At 35.3% G+C, this 24,593-nt stretch overlaps 1 protein-coding gene across 2 annotated transcripts in view; it reads right to left on the bottom strand.

Moving 5' to 3' along the window:
- PRR16 (proline rich 16) overlaps positions 1-24,593 on the bottom strand; it is a 163,451-nt gene that overhangs the window by 44,329 nt on the left and 94,529 nt on the right. The window lies entirely within an intron of this gene.

Below are 24,593 nucleotides of genomic sequence, written 5' to 3'. Positions count from 1 at the left end.
TCCTCTCATAGCATTATTAACGTTTTAGATGAAATATTTGCTTAAGGCCTATTTCTCTCACGATTCCATATTCTCCATGTTGACATATACATTGTTAGCTCACTGCTACTGTCTCTGGCATATACTAGACACATATAAAACGTTGGGAGAATGAATGAATGCACTAAAGAATGAATTTTACATGGAAGGAAAAATGCCCTAAGAGAAACGTGATAGTTTTGGAGAACGAATGCTGAACAAAAACAAATATCTTCCTTGGCGAGAATCACCAGTATTTGGCTCAAGGAGGTTAGTATTATTCAATCTTGGCTGTTTTGAAAGTGTCAGCTTCACTCCAATCTAAACATATGGTGAAACTTACCTGATTGATTAAAAATATGCTGAAGAAACCTTTTTTCCTATTTCAACATATTGCTCTCATAAGGCAAACATTATTGATTGGTACTTGATAATTCCATCTATCCTAAAAGTGTAATCATTCAATAATATATTTACCAATGGTATCCCACAATGGTATTTGACAGTGTGGGATCATTTACATTTTTGAATTATTGAATAATAAGTAGAAAGTACATGATGGCAATTTATGATAAATCAATTAACTTTGTATGATTCTTAAAAAGCATAATTTTTTAAATGTGGGGAATAGATTGCACCAAATGTAATTTTTTTCATCTCTTGAAAGTAAATATACCTATAATAGCTATATTTTTGTAAACCGAATCATCCATGGAATAACATGAATTACAAATATCACTTTAGGAAATGTTTGATAAACTAAATGATTTCTTTCTTTCTCTTTGTTTCTTTCTTTCATTCTTTCCTTCCTCCCTTCCTTTCTTCCTTTTTGTAAATTCCTAGGTTCCAAGAAGCACCTGATTCTATATGTACAATTTGATGTATTTCTTAGCTAAGTCATACCTAACAACTTAATATCAGATTGTGTATCTACAGACATCCATTGTGGCTTTTTAGGTGGCCACTAGATTAGTTTTCTTAACATGTGATGCTGTTCTTTTACAACAGGGACAGCTTCCTCTGACAGTCTTACAACATTTTGAGAATCACTGATATGATCTGGTCTACCAAGACTGGAAGCATTTTCTAAAAGATGAAGCTATCCACATGAGATAGAACCTGGCTAAAAATTCAGCCTACATTATTTACTCTAGCTGGATAAATGGCACTTGTTTTCAGCAGAGAAAAAGTTGGAATGCTTAATTTACTGATGAGATCAATTTTTTTAAAAAAACTTGAATATACAGAGAATGACTAAGATCTTCTAGTAGCCCAGTAGGTTAACAGGTAAATGTAAACTACAGACATCTCCCTAGCCCCACACATATGGCCAGTCTCTGAGGAAAAATCTATAGGTTGTTTGGTTTCTTTTTTAAAAAACTTTGGATTTTTCAATATACATTTAACTTCTTTTTCTCCTAATGATAGCAAGTTTCAAGTAAACCTGAAATCAAGCTTTCTCTTCAATAGTCCATGAAGAAATTAATTTTTCACCAACTCAGAGTAATTTACCTCAAATAGACCTGACTGTAAAAATAAGATTTTAATATTTTCATCCAAATTTCAAAGGAAAGCTTGTTTTTATTCCCCAGAAGAAAAGTGCTCTTTTTCAATAATGATGTTGCAAAATAATTCAAATTAAAATAATTTCTCGGGCTCCAAGGGAAGGGAAAACAATTTACTTTCATTTATCCTGAATCGCAGTGGTGTTAAGCCAGTGTTCCCTTACTGTCACTCCTGAAGATGGATCTTCCTCCTGATTCATTTTCTGTTACAATGGCTCTCAACTCTGGCTACACTTTCGACACCTCTAGGAGCTTTTTAAAAGCACCACTATCAGAGTCCAGCCCCAGATAAATTTAGATAAAATTTCTAGCACTAGAACCTGGGCAGCTATTGTTCTTTAAACTTCCCAGGTGATTCTAATGCACAATGATGGTTGCAACCCCTTAATCCAGTGTTTCATCTGAAAGAAATTAGTCAAAGGTAAATCCTAAGAAGTTAAGGAAAAACAGTCAACCAAACTCGGAGTTTCAAGATTTAGCTCGCTTGGTTAAAGAAATCCTATTAAGATATGCTTCACCAAACAGTGCATATGAATTCCCATTGTAGCTCCAAATTTCTTATTTTCCTCAGAGACTGGAGGGTACAGTTCAAAAAATCAATTATAACTTAAGAGGAGAGTTGTTTTCCCAGGTTCAAATCATGCTTAAGTAGAATAGGGCCAGGGCTTGGAAGCAGATCTTGTTTGCCTCAATAACATAACTCATGCCAAAGTCAGTCATAGTTAGGGTTGCCTGCGCCATGGAAATCACGTTCACCAACATATTTCCATTCCGAACACTAATGGAAATGACCCAAAAGAATCAAAACGTAATATAATTGAATAGAAGAAAAATTACTTTTAGAAAAGACTTAACGAATCTAAATACAAACTTCCAAAGATAATAGAATTATATTAAATCTTAAAATTTCACTGCCTCCAAACCTAAAAATATGGGTGCAAATAGGCTAAAGACAAAATGAAACCTACCAACGAACAAACAACAAACTTCCACAAATACAACAGAGGTCATCAAAACAAGAGCTGGTAGTCAGAGAAAGAGAAGGCTTTTAAAAATATTCTACAAGGCATGACTTGGTTTAGCTCTATGTTATTCCCAAAAGCCCAATGAAAGGTATAGGAAGGAAGAGGTGATTTCACATCCTGAAAAATTTGTACTAAAAATCCATGGTTGGAAAGAGCATAATGAGAATACATGGAAGCAACTCAAAGAGGACCAAAAGCCTCAGGAAAAGGAAACATGGTTGACCATTATGGTTTTGGTTCTCCTGCTGGGAGAAAAGCAGAGAGAAAAAGTAGAAACATTTCAGACACCCAGAGGTAAGATCCCATGGATAAACAAGAATTTAGTTAAACACAAAAAAAGAGAAAAGACATTTCTAGGGTGGTATAAAGTAGAAGAACCTGTGAAAGTATCTTCAATCCACTCTAAACTCAACACAGGGGCCTAAAATCAAATTGTGAATCTCATCTATTATGCTTTTAGAGGGTTAGAAAAAGACTTTGGAGGAATCCAGGATCAAATAGGGTTAAAAACTACTTAGGCAGCTGCTTTTTGATAAATGCAGAGAGTTTTAGAATTTGCACCAAATTCACAGGTGCTATTTGAAGCCTGAAGAAATTCTGGCATGGATTACGATACGTCTTCTGCAAAGTTAACTAGGGTATAAGACAGTGATAAACAAGGTACAGTTTAATTTTTCTGATTAGGTTTATGCCTAGTCCCAGCTGATTCCAATTCCACCCCTATTTTTTCAAACACCTCTCTCAAATATACACAGAACACACACAGAGGCTTGCTGCAGCTTTGAGAAAAGATAAATAGGAGTCAGATAAGGGGATAAAGTAAGCACTCATCATGAAATTATACAAACAGTATCAGTGCAAATAGGAAGTGTGGGCCAAATTCTCCATGTTAAAAATGAGCCAGGTGAAAAATAATGGAAGCTCTATTTCAGAAGAAAATGAATGGATAATTTACATTAAAATTTCTAATAGAAAACATGGTTCTAATAAATCAACACCTAAGAGATAAAATAATAAAACAAGAGAAGACATGAAAAGGGAGATTGAAGAGGGAGTAGACAAATATAGGACCAATATTACGCTATTACTGAATTAGCAAATATATTAAATACAGAAAGGAGAAGAATAGACAGGTGAAAATGTCTGACAAACAGGAAAAAATATATTCAGAATAAAGGCAAAGGATAAAACAGTGATTAAATCAAATAATGAAAACACTATGGGTGCGGAAGGCAAAGATGATCAACCCAAGGATAACTGGTTTCCCTGTAGGAGCAAATTCATTAATAAAATGTACATGTTTTCAGAGAGAGAGGAAAACTTTCCTGAAATACAGGAAGCATCGGAAATTAAGATGAAAGCACATAACATTTTCTAGGAGAAAAATTTGATATAAAACTATCAATAATGAAATATATCTTGATTAAGTAATTGAAATTCAAGGATGAAGAAATTTTGCAAAGTCATTTACAATTGGAAAAAGATCAGGGTATCTTCAGACTTCTCTACTAATTCAAATGCAGAATACATTAGAGCAATAACTGAAATTTTGAAGACAATTTGACCCAACAGTATTGTACCAACCACATCGACATTCATAATAAAAGCTATAGCCTGCATCCTCAAACACAAAAAAAATCACCAAGAAAATATAGCACTAGTGAGACCTTCTTGGAGGAAACAAACATAAACTTCTGAAATTGAATTTTACTAATTAAGATATTAAAAAACACACTGAATTTACATAAAATGTAAGATGGAACAACTGGAAAAATAGGATTACAAGATGTTGTTAGTTCCCAACCTCATGAGTTTCCTGGGTAAAATCTGAAACTAGCTTCCATACATGGAGGGCAAGGAGAGACCAAATAAGAGAGGCAGACCACTTTGAATTTGTACGTGGCCGCTTTAATAAGCAAGGGAATTTCCATATGTGGTTTGTCTTGGGCAGTCGTAAAACAAGTAGATCTCCGCATCTGCCCGCCAGAATGTTAAAAGTTTATGTCTAGGCCTTAACTGGGTTTAGTCATGTTTACTGTCCAGATGGTCTCAACAATATATTGCTCTCTGAGAGCTGTGACCTTGAAAATGGCTCCCACTGTGGAAATGGTGAGTAGAATGTAAATTCCAAGGACCGGGGAGGGAGAGAGGAGCCACTGATTGCCCAGGTAAATAGCAGTCATGTTCTCTCGATGACTTCCCCCCAACAGAGGTAAATGTTTGATAAACCATATAAAAATACTTGAAAAGAAAACATTAAGGGGAAAAAAAAAAAAAAGGAAAGATTGTATGGTACCTAGAATAATGACTCTCCCCTCCAAAGATGTAGGAACCTGTCAATGTGTCATATTACATGACAAAAGGTAGAACGGGGGATTTACAGATGTGATCAAATTAAGGATCTTGAGATGGGGAGATTTTCCTGGATTATCCAGGTAGGTTCAATGTAGTCACAAGGGTCTTATAAGAGGAAGGTAATGACAAAGAAGGAGATGGAATGATGGAAGCAAATTTGGAGTGATACAATTGCTGGATGGAAAGAATGTGGACAGCCTCTAGAACCTGAAAAAGGCAAGGAAATGGAATCTCTCCTAGATCCCAGGAGGAACCAGCCCTGCTGACATCTTGACTTTAGCTCAGTGAGACTGACTTTGGATTTCTAGAATCCAGAGTTATAAGAAAAATTTGCAGTGTTTTAAACTGCTAAGTTTGTGGTAATTTATTAAAGCAGCAATAGGAAACTGCAGATATCTAATACAGATAGAAAGAGTTTAGGTGCATTCATTTTTTAAACTTTCCTTAAGGAAAACCAATAGGCATTAAGTATATAAATAAATCAAGAAGTAATTCTTTAAATCTATTTCATCACATTGTAAGAGGAAACTACCAAAAATTAAAGATAAGAAAACACTAACCAATACAGTGGTCAAGTGGTAGCTGGCATTGAAAAACAAAGGATCTTAACTGAGAATATTATGTATACTACTAAATGTCTTTGATATAACAGCTAATTTTAAAAAACCCATTATAAACTTTCTAAATTAGCTGAGGGAAAGCAGGCACACACAGACACGTATATGCGTGCAAGTGCTCGCACACACAAACACACAAATCAAAACTATAAACAGGGCTTCCCTGGTGGCGCAGTGGTTGAGAGTCCGCCTGTCGATGCAGGGGACACGGGTTCGTGGCCCGGTCCGGGAGGATCCCACATGCCGCGGAGCGGCTGGACCCGTGAGCCATGGCCACTGAGCCTGCGCGTCCGGAGCCTGTGCTCCGCCAACGGGAGAGGCCACAACAGTGAGAGGCCCGCGTACCGCAAAAAAAAAAAAAAAAAAAACTATAAACAAACAGATATGAGGAAGATAAAACAAAAATAATAAAATATTGAAAACAGAAGCATTAAAAACAGAGCAGACAACATAACAGAATCACAAACTAATATATATGTCACATCAATAAATATAAATTAATTCAATGGTAAAAGAAAAAAATTCATATATCAAAAAAATCTTTATATGTTGTTTGAAAGAAACATGTTAAAGCACTATGATTGAGAAAGCCTAAATGTAAAAGAATAAATGAAGACATAATAGACAAATGTTAATATGAGGGGAGGAAAATATCATCTCAATAAGGACAGAAAGTACACCTGGAAAAATGTAACACTCTTTAATGATTACTTAGGGAAAAAAAACTTAGCAAAAAAAAAAAAAAAGAGAGACAGAGAGAGAGAAGAGAAGAGAACTTTCTCAGTCTGATAAGTATCTATAAAAACCCCAGAGAAAACATCAAACTTAATGGTAAAATACTGAATAATTTCCCTCTGAGATCTGGAAGAAGACAGATATACTTCCCAGCACCACTGCTGTTCAACATTGTCTTTAAGGACCAAACTTTTGAAATAACTGAAGAAATAAAAGTTATAAGTGTGGGGAAGGAAGAAATAAAACTTTCATTATTCATGGATGATCTGATTGCATATATAAAAAATATGAAATAATCAATATAAAAATTATGAAAATCAGTAAGTGAATCTAGCAAAATCATTGAATTTATTAACATAAAATGATGTATTTCTATATTGAAAAACAAATAAATAAAATTAACAAACAAAACATGCCATTTATACTAGCAGCTTAATACATCACATGTGGAGTATATATCTAAGGAAACACCTTCAAGGCTCCTATAGAGAATACTACACAATATGATGAAAGAAATTAAAAAACAAATAAATGGAGGAATCATTATGTTTTGAAATGAATATTGCATATCAAAAATGTCAATTTTCCTCAAACTGATCTATATAGTGAATGAAATTGCCCAAAAGTCCCAGGAGTCTTTTTTGGGAATATGGGAAAATTGATTCTAAAATTTATGTAGAAATAAGAAAAGTTAAGAATAGCCAAGGCAAGATAACAACAGAAGCTAAGGACTTAACATTACCATATATCAGGACCAGAGCTGTTGTGATTAAGACAGTTTGTTATTGGTATATGCACATAAAATAGATCAAAAGAGCAGAATAGACAGGCCAGAAACAGAACTACAGAGTCAATAGATTCAAGATAAAGGTGGCAGGGAAATACAGTGGAAAAAGTGTTGTCAATTCCAATAAAGAATTAAAAAAAAATTTTTAACATCTTTATTGGAGTATAATTGCTTTATAATATTGTGTTTGTTTCTGCTGTATAACAAAGTGAATCAGTTATATGCATACATATATCCCCATATCCCCTCCCTCTTGTGCTTCCCTTCCACCCTCCCTATTCCACCCTCTAGGTGGTGACAAAGCACCAAGGTGATCGCCCTGTGCTATGCAGCTGCTTCCCATTAGCTAGCTATTTTATATTTGGTAGTGTATTTATGTCAATTCTACTCTTTCACTTTGTCCCAGTCTACCCTTCCCCCACACCATGTCCTCAAGTCCATTCTCTACTCGTTGTGTATTTTTTCCTGTCCTGTCCATAAGTTCATCAGAACAATTTTTTTTTTAGATTCCATATTATGTATTAACATATGTATTTTTCTCTTTTTGACTTACCTCACTCTGTATGACATACTCTAGGTCCGTCCACCTCACTACTAATAACTCAATTTCATTTTTTTTATGGCTGAGTAATATTCCATTGTATATATGTGCCACATCTTCTTTATCCATTCATCTGTTGATGGACACTTAGGTTGCTTCCATGTCTTGGCTATTGTAAATAGTGCTGCAAAGAACACTGTGGTACATGACTCTTTTTGAATTACAGTTTTCTCAGGGTATATGCCCAGTAGTGGGATTGCTGGGTCATATGGTAGTTCTATCTTTAGTTTTTTAAGGAACCTCCACATGTTCTCCACAGTGGCTGTATCAATTTACATTCTCATCAATAGTGCAAGAGGGTTCCCTTTTCTCTACACCCTCTGCAGCATTTATTGTTTGTAGATATTTTAATGACAGCCATTCTGACCAGTGTGGTGTGATACCTCATTGTGGTTTTGATTTGCCTTTCTCTAATGATTAGTGATGTTGAGCATCCTTTCATGTGTTTGTTGCCAATCTGTATATCTTCTTTGGAGAAATGTCCATTTAGGTCTTCTGCCCATTTTTGGATTGGATTGTTTGTTTTTGTGATATTGAGCTGCATGAGCTGCTTGTATATTTTGGAGATTAATCCTTTGTAAGTTGCTTCATTTGCAAATATTTTCTCCCATTCTGAGGGCTGCCTTTTGGTCTTATTTATGGTTTCCTTTGCTGTGCAAAAGCTTTGAAGTTTCTTTAGGTCCCATTTGTTTATTTTTGTTTTTATTTCTATTTCTCTAGGAGGTGGATAAAAAAGGATCTTGCTGTGATTTATGTCATAGAGCGTTCTGCCTATGTTTTCCTCTAAGAGTTGGATAGTGTCTGGCCTTACATTTAGGTCTTTAATCCATTTTGAGTTTATTTTTCTGTATGGTGTTAGGGAGTGTTCTAATTTCATTCTTTTACATGTAGCTGTCCAGTTTACCCAGCAGCACTTACTAAAGAGGCTGTCCTTTCTCCACTGTATATTCTTGCCTCCTTTATCAAAGATAAGGTGACCATATGTGCGTGGGTTTATCTCTGGGCTTTCAACCCTGTTCCATTGATCTATATTTCTGTTTTTGTGCCATTACCATACTGTCTTGGTTACTGTAGCTTTGTAGTATAATCTGGAGTCAGGGCATCCGATTCCTCCAGCTCTGTTTTTCTATCTCAAGATTGCTTTGGCTATTCAGGGTCTTTTGTGTTTCCATACACATTGTGAAATTTTGTGTTCTAGTTCTGTGAAAAATGCCATTGGTAGCTTGATAGGCATTGCATAGAATCTACAGATTGCTTTGGGTAGTATAGTTATTTTCACAATGTTGATTCTTCTAATCCAAGAATATGGTATATCTCTCTGTTTGTATCATGTTTAATTACTTTCATCAGTGTCTTATAGTTTTCTGAATACAGGTCTTTTGTCTCCATAGGAAGGTTTATTCCTAGGTATTTTATTTCTTTTGTTGCAATGGTAAATGGGAGTGTTTCCTTAATTTCTCTTTCAGATTTTTCATCGTTAGTGTATAGGAATGCAGGAGATTTCTGTGCATTAATTTTGTATCCTGCTACTTTACCAAATTCATTGACTATCTCTAGTAGTTTTCTAGCAGCATCTTTAGGATTCTCTATGTATAGTACAGTGACAGTTTTACTTCTTTTCTGATTTGGATTTCTTTTATTTCTTTTTCTTCTCTGACTGCTGTGGCTAAAACTTCCAAAACTATGTTGAATCATAGCAGTGAGAGTGGGTAACCTTGTCTTGCTCCTGGTCTTACAGGAAATGCTTTCAGTTTTTCACCTTTGAGAACGATGTTGTCTCCAGGTTTGTCATATATGAGCTTTATTATGTTGTGGTAGGTTCCCTCTATGCCCACTTTCTGGAGAGTTTTTGTCATAAATTGGTGTTGAATTTTGTCAAAAGCCATTTTTGCATCTATTGAGATAATCACATGGTTTTTATCCTTCAGTTTGTTAATATGGTGTATCACATTGATTGATTTGCGTATATTGAAGAATCCTTGTATTCCTGGGATAAACTCCACTTGATCATGGTGTATGATCCTTTTAATGTTTTGCCAGATTCTGTTTGCTAGTATTCTGTTGAGAATTTTTGCATCTACATTCATCAGTGATATTGGTCTGTAGTTTTCTTGTTTTGTGACATCTTTGTGTAGTTCTGTTATCAGGGTGATGGTGGCCTCATAGAATGAGTTTGGGAGTATTCCTCCCACTGCTATATTTTCGAAGAATTTGAGAAGGATAGGTGTTAGCTCTTCTCTAAATATTTCATAGAATTCGCCTGTGAAGCCATCTGGTCCTGGGCTTTTGTTTGTTGGAAGATTTTTAATCACAGTTTCAATGTCAGTGCTTGTGATTGGTTTGTTCATATTTCTATTTCTTCCTGGCTCAGTCTTGGAAGTTTGTACTTTTCTAAGAATTTGTCCATTTCTTCCAGGTTGTCCATTTTGTTGGCATATAGTTGCTTGTAGTAGTCTCACGTGAGCCTTTGTATTTCTGCATTGACAGTTGTTACTTCTCATTTTTCATTTCTAATTCTGTTGATTTGAGTCTTCTCCCTTTTTTTCCTGTTGAGTCTGGCTAATGGTTTATGAATTTTGTTTACCTTCTCAAAGAAACACCTTTTAGCTTTATTGATCTTTGCTATTGTTTCCTTCATTTCTTTTTCATTTATTTCTGATCTGAACTTTATGATTTCTTTCCTTCTGCTAACTTTTGTTTTTTTATGTTCTTATTTCTCTAATTGCATTAGGCAGAAGGTTATGTTGTTTGAGATTTTTCTTGTTTCTTGAGGTAGGATTGTATTGCTATAAACTTCCTTTTTAGAACTGCTTCTGCTGCATCCCATAGGTTTTGGGTCATTGTGTTTTCACTGTCATTTGTTTCTACGTATTTTTTGATTTCCTTTTTGATTTCTTGAGTGATCTCTTGGTTATTTAGTAGCATATTGTTTAGCCTCCATGTGTTTGTATTTTTTATAGTTTTTCTACTGTAACTGATATCTAGTCTCATAGTTTTGTGGTTGGAAAATATACTTGATACGATTTCAATTTTCTTAAATTTACCAAGGCTTGATTTATGACCCAAGATATGATCTATCCTGGAGAATGTTCCATGAGCACTTGAGAAGAGAGTGTATTCTGTTGTTTTTAGATGGAATGTTCTATAAATATCAATTAAGTCTATATGGTCTATATGTCTTTTAAAGCTTGTGTTTCCTTATTTATTTTCATTTTGGATGATCTGTTCATTGGTGAAAGTGGGGTGTTAAAGTCCCCTACTATGATTGTGTTACTGTTGATTTCCCCTTTTATGGCTGTTAGTATTTGCCTTATGCATTGAGGTGCTCCTATGTTGGGTGCATAAATATTTACAATTGTTATATCTTCTTCTTGGATTGATCCCTTGATCATTATATAGTGTCCTTCTTTATGTCTTGTAATAGTCTTTGTTTTAAAGTCTATTTTGTCTGATATGAGAATTGCTACTCCAGCTTTCTTTTGATTTCCATTTGCATGGAATATCTTTTTCCATCCCCTCACTTTCAGTCTGTATGTGTCCCTAGGTCTGAAGTGGGTCTCTTGTAGACAGCATATATACGGGTCTTGTTTTTGTATCCATTTAGCCAGTCTGTGTCTTTTGGTGGGAGCATTTAATCCATTCACATTTAAGGTCATTATTGATATGTATGGTCCTATTACCATTTTCATAATTGTTTTGGGTTTGTTATTGTAAGTCTTTTCCTTCTGTTGAGTTTCTTGCCTAGAGAAGTTCCTTTAGCATTTGTTGTAAAGCTGGTGGTGGTGAACTCTCTTAACTTTTGCTTGTCTGTAAGGTTTTAATTTCTCCGTCGAATCTGAATGAGATCCTTGCTGGGTAATCTTGGTTGCAGGTATTTCCCTTTTATCACTTTAAATATGCCCTACCACTCCCTTCTGGAGTATTGTTCTTGATACATAATTAGCGTAACACTTAGCATAGAACGTTTAGTTTTAATATCTTTTTCTAATTTCTTCTGTAAAGACGGTTTACCAAAATTATACCTGTCTAATTACACAACTTGCTAATGCTTACCTCTATTTATTTCTATTTATGTTCCCTAGGGACATGAACCGTGTCTTATTAGTCTTTTTTATTCTTTACCAGTACCCAGAAGAGTGTTCTCGTAGTATATAAATAACATCTTTTATGCAGGAATTAATGAAGTTGCACTAATATTCAAGAAACAAGATCTCTGCAAAGATTAGCATTTGATCCAGTCAGTGCCTTTTACTTGATCTTTGCTTATCTCAATAGGTGGCCCTGTCTCTCTGCTCAGTGCATTTTGCTAAATAGCCTTGTACAGGTAGGACATGCCTGCTCAAAGCTGTAATTACAGTACTGAACACAGTTCACTAACTCTCTCTGATGAGGTAAAATCAACTTGGTACACAGATGTGGCTACCAAGATTATAGGCCAAGTTCTGATCTCTGAGCTTAAGATGTGATATCTAAGATATATTGTGAGCCCATGAATTTTTACCGTGGTTTGGCCTAGGTTCAAATATAAGAAGTCACTAATAGTTTAAAAGGGCTTACTAGCATATGAAAAATCATTCTCAGTGTCAAATTAAGATGACAGAGTAGGAGGACATAAAACTCACCTCCTCCCAGGAACACATCAAAAATTTATCTACATGTGGAACAATTCTCATTGAAAACTAAGTGGAGTCTGGCAGAAAGATTCCTGCGCAACCTAGGCTATAAGAAAGATCCACATGGAATTGGATCAGAAGGGAAGAAAACCAATCAGGTCACAATCTGTGCCCCTGGGATGGGACTCAGAAGAAAAAGGAGATTACATGGGCAGAGAACATTCCTGGGGAGTGAATGGTTCAAGCCACATATTGGGTGTCACAGCCCTGGGGTCTGACAAGGGGAAGACAATCCCCCTTGACTGACTGGAGGGCTGGTGGACTAACAGGAGTACTGTGAGAAGCCTAGATTCCATTTGTGAGGAGTGCGTGAAGGCTTTCTTGCTCCTGAAACAGGGTGGAGAGTGTGGATTGAAACCCTGTGAGTGAATCACTGATCTCCTGTGATGGACCCAGTGTGTACCCCAGCCTGGGCTGACAAACACTCCAGCCCTGCTGGCCTTGCGTTGCAGCCCCACAGTGAAATGAATGCTGTGACAACTGAGGAGAAAGCTCAGCCATGAGATGCAGAGGCAGCTCAAACTGTAAGCAGTTCTGAGCAGGGAGGGGACAGTCACTACTGTCAATTGCACAGGAGGCATACCAGAGGCAGTGTGGATCTCTGATGGCATCCCAACCAGTACAGCCTGCACCCCAACCCTCACCAAATACCCAGTAGTGAAACTGAGCAGGACCTTGTTGGGTTCCTGGGCATGGAAGCCTTTTTGTGTCTCCCGTTTCTTCTTTGTAGCAAAGAGACTTCAGCCTCCATGACCTTCCCTGAATTCCAAAGGCCAGGTTCAAACAGTTGCTAATCAGGGAAGGGAGGGGATGCAGAGACAAGGTAGCAGCAGCCAAGAAACAACAGTGCAGCCTTGGGAGAGAATCCTGGTTCTACCTCAATGGATACACATACTAATATGTTTGAGCTTTTCTACAGAACTAAAAACCCCAACAAATGGAAGACGTTAACTACTTGATGAAGCATTCTTCATTCCAGAGAGAAGGTCACAGTTTGATAACATCAAGAACCACAGAGGCTGATTGGGAGTGCCTGAGGCCAAATTAAAGGAATGCAGACCCTGCACACACACTGATCCTTATCAGCAAACCCACCCTTGAACCATTGCCATATAACTCCTCACCAAATCCCCCTGGGTGGGGACAGTTTTTGAGGGCACAAGCCCTCTGTGTCCCCGTTTGCCTGGCAAAGCAATAAAGCTACTCTTTTCTACTTCACCCAAAACTCTAAGATTCAATTCAGCATCAGTGCACAGAGACTGAGTTTTCACATAAATACCAGCCCCTCTTGCTCCAGCACTGCTTCCTTCTGGGATGAGGGTGCCAGTGCTGGGAGAGAAGAGCACACACTAAAAAGAAACTGAGCTAGCTTGGACCCAACCCTCAGCAACTTGAGACCCGACCCTACCCCTGATAGTGTTGTGAAGGCCACTGAGCAGAGGGAAAGTGCCACTTCACACCTGAGTCTGGCAGTATGCCTCCATCTCCAGCCCCACCTCCTACCAAGGTGATAGCTGCCAGCACACCATGAGGAAAGACGTGACTTGTGTTCTCGTCAAATCCAGCTCTCCCACCAAAGCCACTGGACACATGTAAACTATGTAGGGATGCTCCAACATAAAGACACCCTTCAAGACCACCATAGATAACTGTTTCACTTAATTTCAGAGACAGAGAAAGATAAGAAAAATGAGGAGAAGAATTTGTCTCAATTGAAAGTGCAAGAGAAAACCCCTGGAAAAGCAAATAATGAAACAGAAATAAACAGTTTACCAGTAAAGAATTCAAAGCAGAATGCTAACTGAATTAGGGAAAAGAGTAGATGAGCACAGTGAGAAGTTTAACAAGGAACTAAAAAATATAAAAAGAACTAGTTATAACTGAAGAATAACTGAAATGAAAAACACACTACAAGGAATGAAAAGCAGACTAGGTGAAACAGAAGAATGCATAAGTGATCTGGAAGATAGAATAATGGAAATCATTTAGTCAGAACAGCAAAAAGAAAGACAAACTTAAAAAATTAGAACAGTTTAAGGGATCTTTGGGATAACATTGAGTACACAAACATTCACATTTTATGGGTCCCAGAAGGAAAAGAGAAAGTGAAGGGGATAAAAAAATGTATTTGATGAAATTATGGCTGGAACTTCATAAGCCTGAAGAAGAAAACAGATATCTAGACAAAAAGCACAGAAGGTCCCCAAAAAGATGAGCCCAAATAGATCCACATCAAGACCTATAATTAAAATGGAAAAGTTAAAGATAAAGAAAGAATTCTAAAGGCAGCAAGAGAAAAACAGAGGCATATACAAGCAACACCCCATGAGGCTAACAGCTGATTTTGCTGCAGAAAGTTTGAAGACCAGAAGGGAGTGGCATGATATATTCAAAGTGCTAAAAGGGAGAAACCTGCAACCTAGGATACTCTACCTAGCAAGAGTATAATTTAGAATAGAAGGAGAGTTAAAAGCTTTTCAGACAAACAAAAATGAAAAAGTTCATCAATACTAAACTGACCTGAAAAAAAATGTTAAAAGGTCTTCTCAGGGTGGAAAAGAAAAGCCTATAACAAGAAATAAGAAAGAAGCAAGAACAAGAAGTAAGTAGGAAAGGGAAAAAATGCCACTAGTAAAGGCAAATATATAATAAAGAATGAGGATCAATGACTTAGTACAAAAATTAAAAGACATAAACTGTAAAATCAAGTATAACTACATAATGAGTAAAGGAATAAACATGAAGATGTAAAGTCTGACATCAAAAGCACAAAATGTGGGAGCAGGGAGTAAAAAATGTAGATCTTTTAGAAAGTGTTTGAACTTTAAGGAGTACCAGTTTAAAACAAATAGATATAGTTATAGGTCAACATGTACAAACCCCATGGTAACCACAAATCAAAAACCTACAATAGATACAGAAAAACAAGGCTGAAATGAATACAAACATACCACTAAAGAAAAGCATCAAACCACAAGGGAGGAAACTAAAAGAAGAAAAGAACAGTGAAGAACTACAAAAACAACAGAAAACAAGAAATAAAATAGCAATAAGTACATAACTATGAATCATTACTTTAAATGTCAATGGACTAAATGCTCTAATCAAAAGAAACAGGGTGGCTGATTGGGTAAAAAAGAAGACTCATCTATATGGTGCCTATGAGATACTCACTTCAGAACTAAAGACACACACAGACAAAAGTGAGAAGCTGGAAAAAGATATTTCTCATACAAATGGCAATGACAAGTGGGGGTAGCAATACTCACATGATACAGAATAGACTTTAAAAACAAAATCTATAACAAGAGACAAAGAAGGACATTATATAATGATAAAGTGATCAATACAAGAAGAAGATATTATACTCATCAATATATATACACCCAATACAGGAGCACCTAAATATATAAAGCAAATAATAAAGATATAAAGAGATAAGTTGACAATAATAAATAGTAGCAGGGTACTTCAACACCCCACTTACATCAATGTCTTACATCAAAGACAGAAAGCCAATAAGTCAGGAGTGGTCTTAAATGATACAACAGACTAGTCAGGTTAATAGATATCTAAAGGACACTCCATCTAAATACACCAGAGTACACTTTCTTTTCAAACTCACATGGAACATTCTCCAGGAGTGATCACATGCAAGGCCATGAAAGGTCTCAACAAGTTTAAAAGGATAGAAATTATATCAAGCATTATTTCTGATCACAACAATAGAAATCTTTTACACAAAGAAAAATAGTAAAAGCACAAACACATGGAGGCTAAAAAACATGCTACTGGAAAAAATTTGAGTCAAAGAGGAAATCAGAAAATACCTCAAGACAGACGAAAATAGGAACAGAACTGTCCAAAATCTGTGGGATGCGCAAAAGCAGTTATAAGAGGGAAGTTTATAATGATACAGCCTACATCAAGAAACAAGGAAACTCTCAAATAAAAATCCTGGCCTATTAGTATATAAAGGAACTTGAAAAAGAACAAACAAGCCCAAAAGTCAGCAGAAGGAATGAAATAATAATGATCAGAGAAGAAATAAATAAAATAGAGACCAAAAAAAAAAAAAGAAAAGATAAATGAAACCAAGAGCTGGTTCTTTGAAAAGAAAAAACAAATAGATAAACATTTGGACAAGTTCACCAAGAAAAAATAGAGAAGGCTCAAATAAACAATATAAGAAATGAAAGAGGACAAATAAGATACCACAGGGATAAAAAAAAATCATAAACAAATTGGAAAACATATAAGAAATGGACAAATTTCTAGAAATATCCAACTTTCCAAGACTGAATCAAGAAGAAATAGCCAATCTGAACAGACCTACCCCTAGTAATGAAATTGAATTTGTAATTAAAAAACTCCCAGCAAACGAAAGCACAGAACTGGATAGCTTCACTAGGGAATTCTACCAAACACATAAAGAAGAGCATACCTATCCATCTCAAAACCTTCCAAAAAACTGAAGAGAGTCGAACACTCCCAAATTCATTCTATGAGGCCAACATTACCCTAATACCAAAACCAGACAAAGACATTAGGAAAAAAGAAAATTACAGGCCAATATCTCAACAATGAATATAGATGCAAAAATTCTCAAAAGAATATTAGCAAATCTGATTCAAAACTATAAAAAAAGATCATACACCACGATCAAGTGGGATTTATTTATTCCAATGGTTCAATATTTGCAAATCAATCAATGTGATACACCACGTTAACAAAAGGAAGCATAGAAATCGCATAATCATCTCAATAGATACAGAAAAAGCATTTGCCAAAATTGAACACCCATTTATGATAAAAGGTCTCAACAAAGTTGGTATAGAGGGAACACATCTCAACACAATAAAGGCCGTTTATGAAAAACCCACAGCTAACATCATACTTAGTGCTGAAAAGCTGAAAGCATTTCCTCTAAAAACAGGAGCAAGACAAGGATGTCCACCCTCACCACTTCTATTTAACATAGTATTGGAAGGCTTAGCACAGCAATCAGACAAGAAAAAGAAATGAAAGGCATCCAAATTGGAAGAGAGGAAGTAAAATTGTCACTATTTGCAGATGACATGAAACTTTATATAGAAAACTCTGAAGTCACCAAAAAAGTTATTAAAACTAATAAATACATTCAGTAAAGTTGCAAGATACAAGATTAATATACAGAAATCTGATGCTTTTCTCTACACAAATAATGAACTGCCAGAAAGAAAAATTAAGGAAACAATCCCATTTACAATCACATCAAAACAAGAAAATACTTAGGAAAAAACATAACCAAGGAGGTGAAAGACCTATACCCTGAAAATTATAAAACTTTGATGAAGAAATCTGAAAATGATACGAAGAAATGGGAAGATATCTCATGTTCTCAGACTGGAAGAATTGATATTGTTAAAATGTCCATACTACCCAAGCAATCTATAGATTTAATGCAATCCCTATTAAAATACCCAAGGCATTTTCCACAGAAGTAGAAAAAAATAATCTGAAAAGTTATATGAAACCACTAAAGACCCTGAATTACTAAAGCAATATTGAGAAAAAGGAACAAAGCTGGAGGTATCATGTTCCCTTACTTCAGATTATACTACAAAACAATAGTAACAAAAACAGCATGGTACTAGCACAAAAACAGACATATAGCTCAATGGAACAGAATAGAGAACACAGGAAAATACCCACACACTTATTCCCAATTAATCTATGACAAAGGAGGTAAGAATATACAATGGAGGAAAGACAATAAGTGGTTCTGGGAAAACTGGGCAGCTACATGTAAAAGAATGAGATTAGAACATTTCCTCACACCATATACAAAAATAAACTCGAGATGGAGTCAAGACCTAAATGTAAGACCTTAAAACATAAAATTCCTATAGGAGAATGTAGGCAGGACACTCTTTGACATAAATCGTAGCAATATTTTTCTGGATCTGTCTCCTAAGGCAAAAGAAATAAAAGCAAAAATAAACAAATGGGACCTAATTAAACTTAAAAGTTTTTGCATAGCAAAGGAAACCATTGACAACACAAAAAAGACAACCTACGGGAGAATATATTTGCAAATGATATGACTGATAATTGGTTAATATCCAAAACATATAAACAGCTCATACGACTCAATTAAAAAAAAAAGGGCAGAAGGCCTGAATAGACATTATTACAAAGAAGATATACAGATGGGCAACAGGCACATGAAAAAATGCTCAACGTCACTAATCATGAGACAAATGCAAATCAAAATCACAATGAGAGTGCTCACTTTGGCAGCACATATACTATAATTGAAACAATACAGAGAAGATTAGCATGGCCCCTGCCCAAGGATGACATGCGAATTCGTAAAGCAAAAACCACAATGAGATATCACCTCATACCCATCAAAATGGCTGTTATCAAAATATCTACAAATAACAAATGTTGGCCGGGATGTGGAGAAAAGGGAACCCTAGTACACTGTTAGTGGTATTGTACATTGGTGCACACACTATGGAAAACATTATGGAGTTTCCTCAGATAACTAAACATAGAACTGCCATATGATCTAGCAATTCCACTGCTGGGTATATATCCAAAAAACATGAAAACACTAATATGAAAACATATATGCACCCCAATGTTCATAGCAGCATTATTTATAATAAGTAAGATATTAAAGTGACCCAAGTGTCCATCAACAGATACATAAAGAAGACATTATATATATATATATATATACACATATATATATATATAATAGAATACTACTCGGTCATAAAAAGGAATGAAATTCTGCCATTTGCAACAACATGGATGAACCTAGAGAGTATTATGCTTAGTGAAATACATCAGATAGATCTATGTTATCACTTATATGTGGAATCTAAAAAATAAAACAAACAACTGTATGTAACAAAACAGACACATATTTAGAGAACAAACTAGTGGTTACTAGTGGAGTGAAGGAAGGGGGAGAGGAGAAGATGGGGTATGGGATTTAGAGACACAAACTACAATGTATAAAATAAGTAAGAAACAAGACCATATTGTACAGCACAGGAAAATATAGATTTTTTGGTAATAACTTTAAATGGAGTATAAGCTACAAAAATATTGAATCACTAGGTTGTACACTTGAAACTAATATAATATTGTAAATACACTATACTTTAATAAAAACGATAAAAATCCTAACTTTCTATGCCATGCTACTGAACTGTCTTCATTTCCCTCTGAAATTTTTTGGCACGATTTACAAACTAAAACATTATATAAAATAAAACTATAAGCATCGTAAGAAAAACAAAGTATTCCCTTGCTTTCAGTCATAACGATGATATCCAACTTATTAGGTAGACAAAAGTTGAGAAGCACTCATCAATAGTATGACTTGAAAAGTCTAAAGCAAAGTTCTGAGGATTAAAGTAGAATGTTGTGAAGTAATAATATTAAATCAATTAATTTCTAAATATAATATTTTTTAATATGGTGAAGATATCATACCTAGGTTGGAAAACCTAGGGATGAGGCTGGCCGGTTCCCCCTCATTTTATCCTCACCCTCTACCTTAACGGCAGAGTTAACTTTCGTCTATTAAATCAAAGAGAAGATCAGCACACAGCTATACTTAGGAGCTTGCATGATGTATTACTGATATGCCCAGTGTTTTAAACAAGAATGTCAATAATTCTTCATTATACTTTTTATGAAAGATTGTATTTTCTATAAGTACAATTTTGTTTGTTTTTTTTTTCTGGTCATTTCTTCTTCTCTGTGATTCTCTATACTTTCTTAATATCTAGTTTGTACAAATTTTGCCCCAAGAAGCATTTTCATAGGCTTGGTTTCTTTCACGTATTCCCTAATTCCTGTATCAATTTTTCTGAGTTCTTATAAAAAATTTTACAATACATTGCCCAAGATCAGTATTCAGTTAGTATACATGTATATAATATCATTATTTGCCTGGATATTCTGAAGTTCAAACCTCTAAAAACACACTTGTATTTATCCTGGGTATTCAAAAGTGCTTAACTGAACCAAATACTTTCTAAAGTAAGATTTACCTTTTGAGATGTACGCATGTAACCGTTAGAAGCTAGACAAAAACATGACCATTCAGCACTCACTTACTCATATCTCCCCAAACAATTTGAATCAGACATTTGGTTGAATGTATTTTAATCATTTAAAAATTCTGGCTTTCAAGAGAAATAAAACAAAACACAACCAGTGTTTCTACCTGTCGTTATACTGCCTCTCCTTTATCTAAGCTACTTTAAGTCATGAAGCTCTGCATTATGCCCTATATAGCTAAGTTAAAGCAGGCATAGATAGCTTGAAACACAAAAGGATTTTAAAGCAGAAAAAGCAGATCAATATTGAAATTCAGTGCATGTTATTCTATCTTCAAAGTGTAGAAGGTGGGTTTTTAAAATTTTTTCCCTTGCATGTCTCTCAAAATATAAACAAACACACAATTCTTAAGGAACTAGTAGATTTGAAATATTAGAGAAAAGGAAGGGTTATAAACCCAAGCCTTAACCCCTAAATAATTACTTTTATGAAATTTATAACATTATGTTTTTTTAGATTTCTATGATTGAGTGACAAAAACTATCAAGAAATAGCTTCTGTGAGAATATAGTCTTAATTTTCTCAAATACTGATAATTAGTTTTTTAAAAATAATTTTTTTCCTAATAAGTTATTTCTTAATAAGTTCTCTATTCACATTCTAAGAATCAGTATACATGTGTTTGGGATATGCAAACATTTAACAATTTCTAAAGGATAGTACATGTATAAATGGGGAAACCGAGGCACAGATAATTAAAAAGGAAAACAAAATCTTTTTGAAGTGAAAATGCAAGAGTAAAGTTATTTACTGGCTATACATTACTCAGAGGTTCGCAAAAAGAGCTCTAAATATAAAGAAACAATTTCAAAATTAAGTAGATCAAGAGGAGATTGGAAAATAAAAGGGAATCAGACAGTTTAATTAATGAATTAGTAGAATCTATCCACCCTCCCCACACACACATAGTTTTAAATAAGGAATTATATAAGTTGAATAAAATAAAAGTAACTTTGAATGTATTTGAACTATAGTAAAAACACTTTATTTGGTAAAGGGCTCCGTATTTTTTTCCCAAACCGAAGGAAACATTGAAAACACTGCAAAATAAAAAGAGAGAAAGAAAGAAAATAATTGATAACAAGGACCTGATAGAGCCCTTTTAACCAGTTCAGGAAAACTGTGGGAAGTCTGGGTAATCAGGCTGGATGCTAAAAGTTCTGTGCCAATTACAGTCTGAAAGCTATAGATGCTTCCTGGTTGCATAATAACAAATTTACTGAGGAAATAATTTGTGAGAGAGCTGAGCATAGGTCTAATGCTGTTCATGATTATAGACCTTCTTGAATACTGCATGAGAAATTTCAATAATTTTCAGTAATACAGGCAGAAATTTAGTACAAGTTCTATAATGAAAATAACAGTTTAGTGGAATGGTAGGATCAAAGGTGATTGTGAACTTGTACATGTTAATATGGTGCAGTATTTTGAATGCACAGCAAAACAGAATTGGGTCTAACTACTAATAACATAATGTGTTTTCATTTCTAGATTGACCTCGCTGTGGAAATTCACAGTGGACATATATGCCCTATGCAATTGTGTTTCAGCATACCAGGGCATAAGAAGAGCCCTACTAAAGGAGCAGATAAATAGCAATTGCATTTACCTGTCTCTTCTGTCAGTGACACATTCATCTCCAGGGATATGCTCTTAACATTTTAACAATTAGCTCTTCAGAAAGAAAAAAACAAAACAAAGCCATGGGGTCAATACTCCCTTCACACCCAATTTCAAGCTACCAAATGACATGATTGGATGCAGAGTTGAGAAAAGATGTGCACAATTGGCTTTTACAAGTGGATGTGAGCCAGATATAGCACACCACTGTGACAGCAGCATCCCCCAAATATCATAAGAACAGCAGTCCCAAATCATTATGTCCAGGCTTCTTGTATAGCTTAAGAGCATTTAAAGGGCATTTATGAAGATGCCTGATCCACCATTCTTGGTCTCTATATTCAGAATCTATAACACATTTTAGTCTACTGTACACTTTTAAATACAAGTATCTACTATCCACCTAGATTTCTAAATTTTCAAGGGAAATATTCTATCAGATACATGCATAGGAATTTTGCTGTGTTCTGAGACCTGTTGAATTATAAAGTATATCTTTTATTTTGACTTTCCCACAAATGTGAAACCTAAATGCCACACTTTAAAAATCGGCTGAAGAGTTCACATTTAATGCTAAGCTGTATTCGTGTATAATTTAAGTTTTAATGATATCTCCACCCTAAAGAAGATAAAAAGATTAACTCTAATCTCCATATGAACAGTATTCAGTCTGTGTAAGGATATGGATAAGTGAATCTGAAGGCAATAAAAAGAGCAGAGAATTCTCTGCTAAGCAGATGAGAAGTCAACTTTAGATGATATAGTAGTGCTAGAAAAAGCATCTCAGGGTAAATAATAATTTTATTTTTCATATGTATGAATTATAATTTTGACTCCCTATTTGATAAACCCACCAGACATCTTACATTCCATACTCACTCACCCCTTCTTAAGCTTAACATGCTCATGGCTTCCACTGTTACCAAACTGTCCTAGTTTTCTTTGCACATAAAATTACAATTTCTTCTTCATCTCTTTGCTCCCTGTCCTACCCTGGTCTATGAAAAGCCAATCATTCCCAAAGGTCCATCCTTGGCCTACTGCTCTTCTGTTTGTACATCTTCACAGGTTGATTTTTTATCTATTCTTATAATTTGGCCTTTATGTAAATGACACTCAAATCTATGCGTTCAGCCCAGAAAGTTTCCCAAGATTCAGATTCATCTATCTATATTTTCAGGTGGACAACTACTGCTGAGTATTCCACAAGCCCTGCATGGTCTGTATAACCTTCAATGTTGCATATCTATTTGTGCCTTTTGTATTTTCCACCTTGGTTGTACCATGATTAATTCTGTTACCTACCTTAGAATCCTGGAAATGCATCCTTTAGAGAGCTGCTTAGGAGATCTATCAAGCATGCAATGGTTTCCATACCATTCTATTGCACGAAATATTCCATTGTCACCATGAAAATAGTACATTTCTATCTATTGAAGAGGAGTAAAATCATTTCTAAAAATAAGCCAGTACTCAAAACCCTAAAGGTATTACTCAACATAGGTTACGGAAATAAAAATGGTTCTGGTTGACAAATTATACTGGAGTTAGGGGAGAAAAATGGGAGTTGTAGGCTAAATCCCACCCACATGGCTTCCCCTTCATTCCTGTGGCAGTTCTGAGGTACTCTGAGAGCCAAGTTGGGTCCCCATAGCAAAGGCTGAAAGCCTCTGGATAACAGAATAAAGTTCCTTTCTTGGAACAGCACGCAAAGCCCTCCATGACAAAATGCTGCTCCCCACCTCACCCTTCACATCCCAGCTGATGACAGTTTCCCCAGATGTCAGGCTGTTTCTCATTTCCCAATTTGCTTATGTTACCCCTTGACAGAAATACCCATTGAGCCTCTTCACTCCTATCATGTAGCCATTTACTATGCAGCTTTCGGATTTAAATCAGATAATATTTCATTCATTCAATTATTCAGTCAAACAACCATGTGTCAGCAAAAGAAGATACTTGCTCTCACAGAGTTTCTAACTTTGTGATGAAGCCTAGACAGACGATAAGCAAACAAATATGCAAACCCCAGCAAAGAGTGAACTGCTTGAATCACCTATGATTAGTGTCATGCTGGCCACGTACTAGACACTCAAGTAACCATGAATGAACATCTTATGATTATCATGCACAGTGCTAGATGCTTTCATATGTCAATTCATTTTAATTCTCAAAATTATGTTAAGAAATGAGTTATTCTGCCACTTTGGTAGATGAGGAGACAAGGGCTCAGAAAGATTTACAAATTCACCTATGGCCACATAGCTGGAGAGTGTCAGAATCTGAATACAAATCCAGAAATGTCCAGTTTCAGAAACCACCCATGTTCATGATAATACTGGTTTTCGGGTGCTATAAAAAAATAAAGGCTCCATCCTTATCTGAAATCAATTCACATGCTTAAATCTCTCCATCCCAGAGCGATTTCTATAAATTCTAGGAAGCTTAAAGCAAGTTTTACATTGTAGCA

This window comes from Grampus griseus (genome assembly GCF_964374135.1).
Source record: "Grampus griseus genome assembly, chromosome: 3".
NCBI lineage: Eukaryota > Metazoa > Chordata > Mammalia > Artiodactyla > Delphinidae > Grampus > Grampus griseus.
This window is presented reverse-complemented; position numbering and strand designations above follow the sequence as displayed.